Raw genomic sequence first — 13,053 nt, forward strand, 5'->3', positions numbered from 1 at the left:
GTTATACCTATCGAGTCGTAATTGCCCTCCTGTATTAAGAGTTCAAGTTCATCCTGCTTGTTTCCCATGCTCTGCGCATTAGTATACAGACATTGAAGACCATGTGATTTATGGCTTGGCTTCCTTACTGCATTTTTCTGAGGACTGTTATTGGTCCCTATTAAAGCTGATATCTCTGGTCCCACCACTGTGCATAAGCCTTCATCAGTCGTTACCACCAAGTTTAAGTCTCCCTTCCTTTTAGGATTCAGTTTAAAGCCCTCCTGATGAACTTCTCCATGCTGTGGCCAAACACATTCTTCCAAGTCCTTGTGAGATGCAACCCATCACTTGCCAGCAGTCTATCTTCCAGGAACCATAGCCCATGGTCCCAGAATCCAAATCTCTCACGTCTGCACCACCTTCATAGCCATTCATTCACATGGAGTATTTTTCTTTCCCTTTCTACTCCTCTTCTAAGTACTGGAAGGATGGATGAAAAAACTATATGGGCCCCAAAGTCCTTGAGTTTCCTTCCCAGAGCTTTAAAGTCTGATGTGATTTCTTCATAGCTCCGTTTGGCAGTATCATTTGTTCCCACATGGATGAGGAGAAAGGGATACCTGTTGGTGGGCTTGATGAGTGATGGCAACCTTTCTGCCACATCTCTAATCCATCCTCCTGGTAGACAGCATACCTGGCGAGTCCACGGATCTTCTCGGCATACTTGAGTTTCGATCCCTCGCAGTAGGGAGTCTCCCACTACTATGAGATGTGAGATGCTAAGGCTGAGGAAGGGGAAGGGAGAGTTCAGCTATCCATCCCACACTTTCCTTTAGCTGTAAATACAGCTAATACTTTATAAATGAATAGGGCAGACCTGTGGATTCAGGAAACATACTCCCCCTCTCCATCATGTCCAGTTTGCCCATTAAACTAATGAGCTACATTAAAATGTTAGTTCTATCTTTGTAGAGGTCAACAAATTGTCCACAACCTCAATAGCTTTAACAGTTACCTTTTAAAAGATACACAAGTGTTAATTGCAATATATTTAATGGGAGTTGGTTTCATATAATTTCTTTAATGCTAGTTAATGGTATTTGATTTCTTCACAATGGCACCACATATCCATCTAATCAGCAATTTCAGAATTACATTTCCAACATCTTTAAATACACTTGCTTCAATTTAACAAGGGTCAAATGCCATCTATAAATTATTTTAATTGGATCTGCTATATATTTGGACTGACAGAGCCAGTTGGTACCATATTTAAAATATATTATGAAATTTCACCTGTCAGTTCTATATGCAAGTATTTTCTACAATATTCTTTATGTAACTTTTTAAAATGAATTTTGGCTCTAATAATAGAAAATAAGGTTCTTACATTTCTGTGGGAAAAGGCAGTTATAAAATAAAAAGAGCTCCCACCAGCTCTTTTTCCAATTACTGGAAAACCAGTAATTAAAGCCTTTCTTGTGCCCATCAGAACAGAAATGATGGGCCAATTCAAGGGGCAATTAATAGTCTATATATCAGTAAGCCCTTAGCCAGGATCAACAAGAAGAAATAGAACAGGTAGGATTTCAATATAACATTGGATAGAAAGTTTATTTTTGAGTAAATATTATGAAAGGATATTGACCATGAGGGAAAAGAATTGATAAATGCTATAGCTCTACATTAGATATAGTGAGTCACACAGCATGGAGCAGTGTATACCAGCCCTGCATATGGACAGGCAAATATGTCAACTTTGGTTTCTCGCAGTGTCTCATGTTTACAAGCTTATTTTCACTTCACCATATTTCCAAATCAGTTTGCAAATTATTTTTTTAAAAAGCCCTCATGAAAATACATCAGCATTTTAGTGGAAATTTATCCTAATATATACATTTTGTAAGCAGTTTTTCCTAACAAAATGCATTTTTCTTTTTTCACTAATGTATGCATTTTTGCACATTACTTGGCTGAAGAACTGCATTATAAGATGTAAAAAAAGTCTGTTTTGAGGGGTGTCTGTGTTTTTGTTCTCCTATTGTCTCAGAAAGGGTGAATCAAGTAAATTCGCCTTTAAATAGAAATTGAATAAATTTTCTCCCCCATCTCTAGCCCTTTCCCCAACATCTCTCCAACATGCCCATGCTGAAGGGGTTTCTAGCTGTCTTTGTCCTTGGAAGTCTCCTTGCAATCAAAAACCATGCTAATGCAGGGATCCCAATAACAGGGAGTCTTCTGAGCATGTTAAGACTAAATCACTTAGAAACCCACTTCAGACCTTCTTGCTCAGTGAGAGGGAACAGGTACAATGGAGTGAAGTCAGTGCACTTGCCCTCATGCCCCTATTCGTGATTGAGACTGTAATCACTACGCAATTATATGTAGCTTATATTTGCATATCTTATTATCACTATAAAGTGCTGTGTGGGATCTCGATTTTAATTCCATGTGCAGCTAATTATGGAAGAACAATTAGTATGGAGGCAACCGTGTTTTGCATTTCAGAAATAACAAGCAGATTTCTCTGTACAGAAACAGTACTGTGGAATCTTTACATGAGCTTATATGCAGACCAGACTTGCATTTTATATTAAATTTATGACAAAGCAATAGTATCTACTGCACAGTGCTCTGCATGATGTACTCATGTGTCTCATGTGCATTTTTTTGTGCAGAATGTTCCACAACAACACACTCTACCATCCTTTTTAAAAAGCTTGTTTGGTGTTTCCTCATTAATTTTACAAAGCCTTCCTGCATACTCCTCTCGCTTCCTTAGCATGAGGGAAATTTTCAGAAATATTGCTTTGCTATGGTTGGGCAGATCAGTTCAGAAGTCTACTACAGAACATGCTGAGCAAGCTCTAAAAGTAGTGCCACTCATCCTATAGACGTTACTCCACTGGTGGAGCAGAGCAAACAGTAAGCAGGGGAAGGGGGAATCTGTCAATATTTGCATCATTTTAAAAGTGAAACTTGACTCAACTACATGTTTTATTCTTTTTCACATTTGCCTTCTGAAAACATATAATCACTTGGGTTAATGCAGAAGTAGATCCAAGAATGCTGAACTTAAAACCAACCCAAAACTCATTCTGAATAAGGGATGGGTGAGAATTTCAATTGTTTGCATTTCAAGTAGAATCTATCAAATTCGCACTTTCTGAAACAATATGAGAACTGAAATACAGCTATCCTTTGAAATTTACACTTAATTTGAATTTTGCAATGCAGTTCGCCAAACAAACCGTGTTTACAAAAATGCATATATTAGGGGAAAGTGTACATAAAATGAATTTATAAATGAAAATAACTTGCAAAATGCATTATATGTTGAGAAATGGCTTGCAAAAACATGTACATTAGTCAAAACTGCCTACAAAAAGGTGCTTATTAGGAGAAATTCACACTAAAATGCTGGAGAATTTTCATCACAATTTCTATTTTGAAAAAAAAGTCACAAATTGCTGCAGAAATGAGAACTGAATTTAAGATTGGAAAAATTAGAAAGAAAACCAACACTGACTGATCTTTCTGTCTGTATTCTGAATCACCTAGCTGCTCTGTTAATAGCTGTGACAAAGAAATAAACAGAAGATTCAAATTATCACAAAGATGTGATGTGTGAATAGTTGTTTTCATGAACTGACTTGTCCCTGAAACCAGAAATAAAGAGATGAGACACAAATAGATAGGTTAAAATAGCACCATATTTATTTAAACTTTCATCAAGATCTGTAGAGGTAAACAACTGCAGACGCTGACTCCTAGAGAAGCCTTCAGGCAACTACCCTGGGTATTCCTTTAGGTAAGCCAGTCCCTGCCCAAAGAGAGAGTTAGCAGGAGTGGCTGGTGGGGCAGGATGGTTCTGCAGATCCAGTCTCACCACAGTGGTGGCACTGTCACGTATCAGCATGGGATGGGGCAAGGAGACCCTACCACCTTAATGTGGTCACCAGAATAGCCCAGCTGTGCAGCAGTAGATGCCACCTCTATTCTAAATGCGTGCCAAAATGGACCTCAAGGCCTAGATCAAGAGCACCTTGCCCAGTGGGATGAAGTCACAGCAATATGCTGCTGGCAGCAGTGTGCCGGTTGCTTACCAGTGGAACCAATCTGGCTGCACAGCGCAAACCTAACCGCCACCTCGCTTCTCCTGGTAAGTGCCAGTGGCTCTGCTGCTGGGAGGCTATTGTTGCTGCTTCACTCCCCCAGCTTAACTACTCTTGGCCCAAATGCTCTAGTGCCAACTTCATAATTGCCCTAAATGGGTTCCTGTCAACAGCTGCCCATTCTGATGACAACATTAAAAACCCAGCTTTCCACTCCTAACCTGTAAATGCGCTTCAGGTGCCTTAAACAGGAAAACCTTTTCTGTACAGAGGAAGCTATCACAGGCTTTCACCTAGCATAGCCAAATATAGATGCTAAAGAGCTCATTGATGCTACAGAGCTCAATGCTATGGTGTGATTGTAATTTGTTTTAATGTTGTGTTTTAAATTGTTGCAACCACCCTGGTACCTTAGGGTGCCTAATTACTACTACTACCACCAATTAATACCCACTCAAGGCAAATGTTCTAGAACTCAGCAACTCAGCACAAGGAATCCAGTTTGGACCAATTCCCCAATCCTAAATGCCCCCAAACATGCTGGCAAAATAGCAGCATGAAAGAAAGGCTTCAAAAGTTGTGGCACACCGCATGTCCCATTGCTTCTTCAAGCCCACCGACATGACAAGGAAACTCACTGGCATAAGTTAGAGAAAGGGCCATAGCTCAGTGACAAAATATCTGCTTGGTATGTAGAAGGTTCTGGGCACAATTCCTAGCATCTCCAGGTAGTGCAGATAATACTGAGCAAGCCAATGATGTGACTCAGAATAAGGCAGCAGAAGTGGAGGCTGTGAAAGAAAGCCCTCAAGCATCCTATGGATCTTTTGCAGTTCTTTATCATCGCCTGTGTTCTGCCCCAGGGTGAGACCTCTGTCAAGTGTAAACATGTGTGCTGCAGCCACACTGCTGCTATGAATATATGAAGTGACCCTTAGATCAATTGTGAGTATCATTCTACCCCACTTCAGATCAGCAAAGGAAGAGAACAGGATTCGTTGGTAGCTAATCCCCAAAGTGAAACTTGTACTTCAGATCTAATATATTCTTAATCTTATTCTTGAAAATGTAAATATACTGCCTTCAAGTCAATTCTGACTTATGGCGACCCTATGAATAGGGTTTTCATGGTAAGCAGAATTCAGAGGGGGTTTACCATTGCCTCCCTCTGAGGCTGAGAGGCAGTGACTGGCCCAAGATCACCCAGTGAGCTTCATGGCTGTGTGGGGATTCGAATCCTGGTCTCCAAGGTCATATATTCTTAATACTCAATATATTCTTAATACTTAATACATAACTTATATTGCTAGCTAAGGACTAAGGGTTGTATCGAGGTCATCCCATTGGTGCAAAGACTTCTACCTGCTCAATAGTGTGCAGTGGGCCTTCCTCTCCTTTTCTTCACCCTGTGTGCCCCTGTGCCTTCAAATCTGTTATGGGTTTTCCCCAATTTTTCAATCCAGATTTTTATTTATTTATTTATTTCATTTTTAAACCGCCCATAGCTAGTAGCTCTCTGGGCGGTGTACAAAAAACAGAGTTAAAATACAATGTTACAGTAGAATCCATTCCAAATAACAGGAGAATTTAAAACATTCACATAAACATTAAACATTAAATATTAACATTAAACATTAAAATGCCTGGGAGTATAGCCATGTCTTAACCTGGCGCCTAAAAGAAAATACTGAAGGTGCCAGGCGTATCTCCTCTGGTAAGCTGTTCCACAATTCGGGGGCCACCACAGAAAAGGCCCTAGATCTAGTAGTAATCCTCCGGGCATCTCGATGAGTTGGTACCCAGAGGAGGGCCTTAGATACTGAACGAAGTGGACAGGTAGGTTCATAGCAGGAGAGGCGTTGACAAGGTACTGCGGTCCCACACCGTGTAAGGTTTTATAGGTCAAAACCAACACCTTGAATCTGGCTCAGAAACAAACAGGTAGCCAGTGCAAACGGGCCAGGACAGGTGTTATATGTGCGGACCGATTGGTCCTCGTCAGCAGCCTGGCTGCCGCGTTTTGCACTAGCTGAAGTTTCCGAACTGTCTTCAAGGGCAGCCCTACGTAGAGCGCATTACAGTAATCCAATCTAGAGGTTACCAGAGCATGAACAACCGAGGCAAGATCGTCACTGTCCAGATAGGGGCGTAGTTGGGCGACTAAGTGAAGATGGTAAAATGCATTCCGTGCCACCGAGGCCACTTGAGCCTCAAGCGACAAGGAAGGGTCAAAAAGGACCCTCAAACTACAAACCTGTTCCTTCAAGGGGAGTGTAACCCCATCTAGAACAGGTTGAACATCCACCATCTGGGCAGAAAAAGAGTTCACCAACAGTATCTTGGTCTTGTCTGGATTGAGTTTCAGTTTATTAGCTCTCATCCAGTCCATTATCGCGGTCAGGAAATGGTTTAGCACATCAACAGCCTCACCTGAAGAAGGTGAAAAGGAGAAGTAGAGCTGCGTGTCATCAGCGTACTGATGGCAACGCACTCCAAAACTCCTGATGACCGCACCCAGAGGCTGCATGTAGATGTTAAAAAGCATGGGGGACAAGACCGACCCCTGAGGGACTCCACAATGGAGAGTCCAGGGTATCGAGCAATGTTCCCCAAGCACTACCTTCTGGCGTCGATCCGCTAAGTAGGAGCAGAGCCACTGCCAAGCAGTGCCCCCAACTCCCAACTCCGCGAGCCTCCCCAGAAGGATACCATGGTTGATGGTATCAAACGCCGCTGAGAGATCAAGGAGAATCAACAGGGTCACACTCCCCCTGTCCCTCTCCCGACAGAGGTCATCATACAGGGCAACCAAGGCTGTTTCGGTGCCAAAACCGGACCTAAAACCGGATTGAAATGGATCCAGATAATCCAAAAGCGCCTGGAGTTGGGTGGCGACAACCTGCTCCAAAACCTTGCCCAAAAAAGGGACATTCGCCACCGGTCTATAGTTGTTCAAAATATCTGGGTCCAAAGAAGGTTTCTTTAAAAGAGGTCTCACTACTGCCTCCTTAAGACTACCAGGGACTACTCCCTCTCTCAAGGAGGCATTTATCACCTCTTTGGCCCAGCCGGTGGCTACAGCCCTGCCAGCCTTCACCAGCCAAGATGGGCAAGGGTCCAGAGCAGACGTGGTCTCCTGCACCATTCCAAGTACCTTGTCCACTTCCTCAAGCTGCACCAACTGAAACTCATCCAATAATAAAGGACAAGACCGCGCTCTGGACACTTCAATGGATTCAACTGTCATAATGTCAGAGTCCAAGTCCCGACGGATGCAGTCAATCTTATCTTGGAAGTGCTCCGCAAATTCGTTACAGCGGGCTTCCGATATTTCCTTAGTATCAGGAGGGCCAGAATGTAACAGCCCTCGTACCACCTTAAATAGTTCCGCTGGGCGGCAAAGAGATGATCTAATAGTGGCAGCGAAATAAGACTTTTTCGCCGCCCTGACTGCTTTTACATATAACTTAGTGGAAGCACTTACCAAAGAATGACTACATCTGTCAGGAGTTCGCCTCCACCTGCACTCTAGCCTCCTTCTCTCTTGCTTCATCACTCTCAGCTCCGGGGTATACCACGGTGCTGTATGAGCTCTGCACCGAAGGGGGTGCGCGGGAGCGATCATGTCAATGGCCCGGGTCATCTCCGTATTCCACAGGTCGACCAGGGCCTCGACAGGCACGCCAGTACTATCAGCTGGAAAAACCCCCAGAGCCCTCTGGAAAACTACTGGATCCATAAGCATCCGGGAGCGGACCAACTTAATAGGCCCCCCACCTCTGCAGAGGGAAAGGGCTGTTGTGAGTCTAAAACTCAACAAGCGGTGATCTGTCCATGACAATGGAGTAGATGAAAAATACCCCACCCTCAGATCACCATCTCCATGACCAGTGGCGAAGATCAAATCAAGAGTATGTCCTGATACATGCGTCGGGCCAGTAACAATTTGAAACAGCCCCATGGTTGTCATGGAGGCCATGAAGTCCTGAGCCGCCCCAAACAAGACAGTCTCGGCGTGAATGTTGAAATCCCCCAGTACTACAAGTCTGGGGGACCTCAACAATACCCCCGAGACTATCTCTTTCAGCTCAGCTAGGGAAGCCGTTGGGCAGCAAGGTGGGCGGTACACCAACAGTATTCCCAGTCTGTCTCCTTGGCCCAGCACAATATGAAGACATTCCAGACCAGTCGACATCTGGACAGGGTGCTTGGTGAGAGAGAAAGAACTCCTATAGACCACAGCAACCCCACCTCCCCGGCCCTCAGATCTACCACAGTGCTGCACCGAATACCCAGGTGGGCACAGCTGGGAAAGAGCAACTCCTCCCTGCTCACCCACCCAGGTCTCAGTAATACACGCAAGGTCGGTGCCCTTCTCCACGATCAAATTATGGAGGAGGGGGTTTTTATTAGCAACCGACCTGGCATTTAAAAACAGCACCTGGAGATCCGAGAGCTGGCTGATAGTACAACCAGCAGTCCTGTGGATATGAGGAGAACCAGAACAAGGCACAACCAACATTAAAAACCCTCCTCCATAAGAAGCCACATCTGCAGGAGGTGCCGTCCTTCACAACGTTCTCCTTGGAGGCACGAGGGGTACGCAGGGAGAGAAGAGGAAGTCCTGTTGCACGGGCAGACGCTTTTGTGCTAACAGGACAATTTAGTTGGATACAACCCTATGAAACTAACCTTTACTACAAAATAAATGTATGATAAATATAAGATGATGGAGGAAATGTCTGTATAGGTGCAGAGTGGCTCCAGTGTCCCTAGCTTCCTCTTCTCCAGGAGAATGTGCTTTGCCTGCCAGCTCATTTTTACATGAGGATACAGAGCTTTAATGTCTCCTATAGAACCCCATGGCTCTATGCAATTCTGTGCAAGAAAATTCATCCATGCAATGCAGACCAGAGTAGACTGTTCATTTTAGGGATAATGCAGCTGCTTGGCTCTTTTCAAGAGCTCCTTATTTTGGTACAATAATAAAGGGTATAGCAAAATAAAACAGTTGTGCTTTGCTACTGATTAGTTAAGGCAGTATAACCTACAATTAATGTTTAGGTGGAGTTTGTCTTTCTCAGCTGTATACAAAGAGTTTATTACTTTACTTTTTAACCTGTCAGGAATTACCTTCTCTATCAGCTAAACACTTAATAAATATGTTGATCTCAATTCTTGAGAGTAAGAAAGCACAGCCATATCCTTTCTCTCCTGAATATTAATGAAAGCATCTATGATCTTAATTAAACAGAACTTTATTCAACCCTCCTCATGAAACCATAGATAACTGGTAGCCATTGCCATTTCACACTTTCCCCATAATCGGCTGACTAATTTCTGTGCAGCAGTAATTTTACCTTTTCCATACTGAGTCAGTATAAGATAAGAAATTCAAAAAGCAAAAATTGCATTGTCTATATGAGATATTTATCTACTCACCCCAGTTTTTTCCTTGCATTATACCCATCAACATTTTCCAGATGAAACTTAGTGCACTTCTGTGTTCTTGTAATGTTCCTATTATTAATATTGTTCATATTTATATCCCACCTTTCCTCCAAATTACTCAGGGCAGCAAACATGGACTTCTTCATTTTATCCTCCCAATCATAACGACCCTGTAAGATAGGTTAGGCTGAGAGACTGGCCCACTTTTCCTGTAGCATCAGCTAAATGTCAAAAGCTTCCGTGGACACTTGCTGACACACAGTGTGCTTAACTATATTCCTGCTGCCTTAATCATCTGTTTTTGACTTCCAGTAGCACTTCAGCCAGGGCCACCCCAGACATGCCAGAGCCCTTGGGCACAAGCCTGCCCCAGGCCCTGGTGCTCCTCTTCTGTGATTCGTGGCAGGGTCACTGCCACGGATCTCATGGTGAGAGCTCTGGAACCCCCGCCATTCCCTTGCTCAACCTACCGTTCATGGCTGTTGTGCGGTTACACATGCAGTGCTACACTTAACCAAGAGAGCGGCCAAGGTTTCCCTAAGGGGCTGAAGCCTCTGCCGCCATCTTGGCTCATGGCAGGGATGTGCATGCTCTGGAGCTCTTGCCATGCTATCCATGGCAGTGATCCTGCCGTGAATTGCGGAAGGGGAGTGGAGGTGCCCTTTAGGGGGCCCTGTAGCCCCAGGGGCCTTTGGCCAGGGCCCCACTAGGCTGCCCTTTAGAGCCGACCCTGACTTCAGCCCACAAGCACAATAGTAGAAAATGTGTATCTAGGACATTGCACTTGGCCATGGCCTCTCTGGATGCAATCCTAAATGTCCATCACTAACAATTTTAGAAAGCCACTGATAAATCTGTCACCAAAGGCTTATAAAATTATGGCACTAAAAATAACCTTTCATGAACTAACAATTGGATCAAGTGACAAGAAATAGAACATGGGCATATCTTCACAATAAGCTGAGCTAAATAATGAATACCTTTCTAAAGGATCTAGGGTTGCCAGGCTCAGGGCCTGAGAATGATTTTGTATCTTTAAGAGAAGAGAAAATTCAGCCAAGAGCAAGTTTTCTTGCAACATTGTAATGGGAAAAACCACAAGGTGAAATTCCCCCTTCCCCCTGCACAACTTTTAAAGATACAGAAGACCTCTTGGAGGCTGGGCCTGGCAACCAAGAGGTCTTCTGTATTTTTAGAAGTTGTGCAGGGGGAAGGGAGAATTTCACCTTGTGGTTTTTGTTGCAAGAAAACTTGCACTTGGCTGAATTTTCTCTTCTCTTAAAGATACAGAATCATTCTCAGGCCCTGAGCTTGGCAACCCCAAAAGGATCTGAGTTTTTTAAGTAATAGAATCTGTGACGAATAAGTGGTAAGTGATACCAGATATTTTAAATTTAACATATGTAAGCATACAATAAGGATTTTCAGAAGGATTTCATAACATTAGGAGAGATTATAAGGATTTATAACAAAAAGGATGTTGAAAGTAAAGTTTGGGAGGAGGAGGAGGAGGAAAACACACAACTGAAAGGCTTGAATCCTTAGCAGATTATAATCACAGGTGAATTGATTCATGGGAGTGGGAGTGAGAATTACCTCCTCCCTATTTGCATTTTACAAACAAGGTAAAATCAAAAGACTAAAGCCTAGTCCATAAATGCAGAAAAATGAGGTACTTGAAAATGCAGGTACTAGGTCATCTTTTAAAAAAAATCTTTCTGTGTAATTTTTTTAAAAGTCTCTGCAAATGGAAAACTAGAAGGAACATGCTGAGATAGAACCGTTGTGTGATTGTTGTTTAGGACCTGAAACTCTTGCCTGGCTTACCTTCTCTTCTTCTCCTGTGACCCTTGGGGAGATGGGAGATGGTCTGAGAGCCAGCTAGGAATCCAGGCAGCTGGTAAAGGAATCCCCATTACTGGGGTAGATATATCTGGATCCACTACCTCTTTAGGGTCATAAGCAGTATGGAGATCAGCTGGAGGGTACTACTTGTCTTGCTACTCCTTTGAGGAGATTGGCAGGGATGGGGGGAAATTTCAATTTTGTTTGCATTTAAAGGTGAACCTAACAAATTTACACTTTTTGCAAGAATACATACACCAAAACACAGCCATCCTTCAAAATTTGCACTTCTCTGAATTTTTCAGTGCAGTTCTCCAGTCAGGTAATGTGAACAGAAATGCATATAGTAGGGTAAAGTGTGCATTAAAATCCATATAGTGAAAATAGCATACATAGCATTCTATTAGGGGGAAGTGCTTTGCAAAAATGTGTCTTTTAGGCAAAATTGCATAAAAATGTACACATTAGGATAAATTTATTGACTTTTTATGAGGATTTTTTTTTAAATCACAAACTGATGTAGAATGTGCAGAGGTGAACTTAACATTGGAAAAACGAAAAAAAATGAGTGAAACCAAAGTTGACAAATTCGCCCATTCCTACACAACCCAGCCATCCTCGACTCTGGCACCTCTCATTTTGGAAATCAAGCACAAATCTGCTATACTTATTTGTGTGTCAGGTTATATAACCTCTTTCCATCCACAATAAACATTTTTGATTACCAAGTGCACTCTTAATTAAAATGCACACACATGCAGATTAGGGCTCTCCTAGCATAAAAATGGAGGTGCTTAATGATTTATGATTTTAATCAGGGCAGCCACTGCTGATATGGGGAGAGAAATAATTAGCTAGCCATCTGTATACACAAAAAAATGTGTTGTACCTTGCCTGGAAGAGGCTGCTTTCCCCAGCGTTTCCAGTTTCTCTGCTGGCTTTGCTTTCTTCTGATGTTAGGACTGGGACACTAGTTTTTATTTATGTATTTAGTTACAATCTGGAAGACTTTCTCATCTGTTACAGTCTTTTCTCAGTCTCACATATGAGTTGCTAAAGCTGAAGATTAGTAGAGCAGGTTGGTATGCGATTAACAATGATAGATGCTCCAAGATATTAAGACCACTATTCTCCAGGAACTTTATCCCCTAAAGATTGAGTAACTAGTGCAGGTTTCTACATAATATTCAGTCATTTCAATGTTGAATTTCAGCTCCACTTAAATTATATAATACTAATAAACACTTTATTATATAAGCATATTTACTTAGTTTACTATTATATAAGCATATTTGCTTAGCTTAAAATGGTTAAACTGAGGTTATCATATTTTGGACACATCATGAGAAGACATGATTCATTAGAAAAGACAATCATGCTGGGGAAAACAGCAGGGAGTAGAAAAAGAGGAAGGCCAAACAAGAGATGGATTGATTCCATAAAGGAAGCCACAGACCTGAACTTACAAGATCTGAACAGGGTGGTTCATGACAGATGCTCTTGGAGGTCACTGATTCACAGGGTCACCATAAGTCATAATCAACTTGAAGGCACATAACAACAACAACTTATTTTACATGTTTGTATGCTGCTTTCTTACTTTACAGTTTCAAATTAGCTCAAAATGAGTATATAATACCATTCTTTAAAAAAGAGTATA

The 13,053-nt window shown here is 42.4% G+C and overlaps 1 long non-coding RNA gene across 1 annotated transcript in view; it reads right to left on the reverse strand.

Annotated features, from left to right (window-relative positions):
* The window catches only part of LOC133382267 (uncharacterized), a 90,861-nt gene extending 79,370 nt beyond the window's left edge, over window positions 1-11,491 (reverse strand). The window contains exon 1 of the long non-coding RNA XR_009761882.1: window positions 11,376-11,491. This is a non-coding gene — a long non-coding RNA (uncharacterized LOC133382267). The remainder of the gene's footprint in view (window positions 1-11,375) is intronic.
* Between the last annotated feature and the right edge of the window lie 1,562 nt (window positions 11,492-13,053).

This window comes from Rhineura floridana, chromosome 3 (genome assembly GCF_030035675.1).
Source record: "Rhineura floridana isolate rRhiFlo1 chromosome 3, rRhiFlo1.hap2, whole genome shotgun sequence".
Classification (NCBI taxonomy): Eukaryota; Metazoa; Chordata; class Lepidosauria; order Squamata; family Rhineuridae; genus Rhineura; species Rhineura floridana.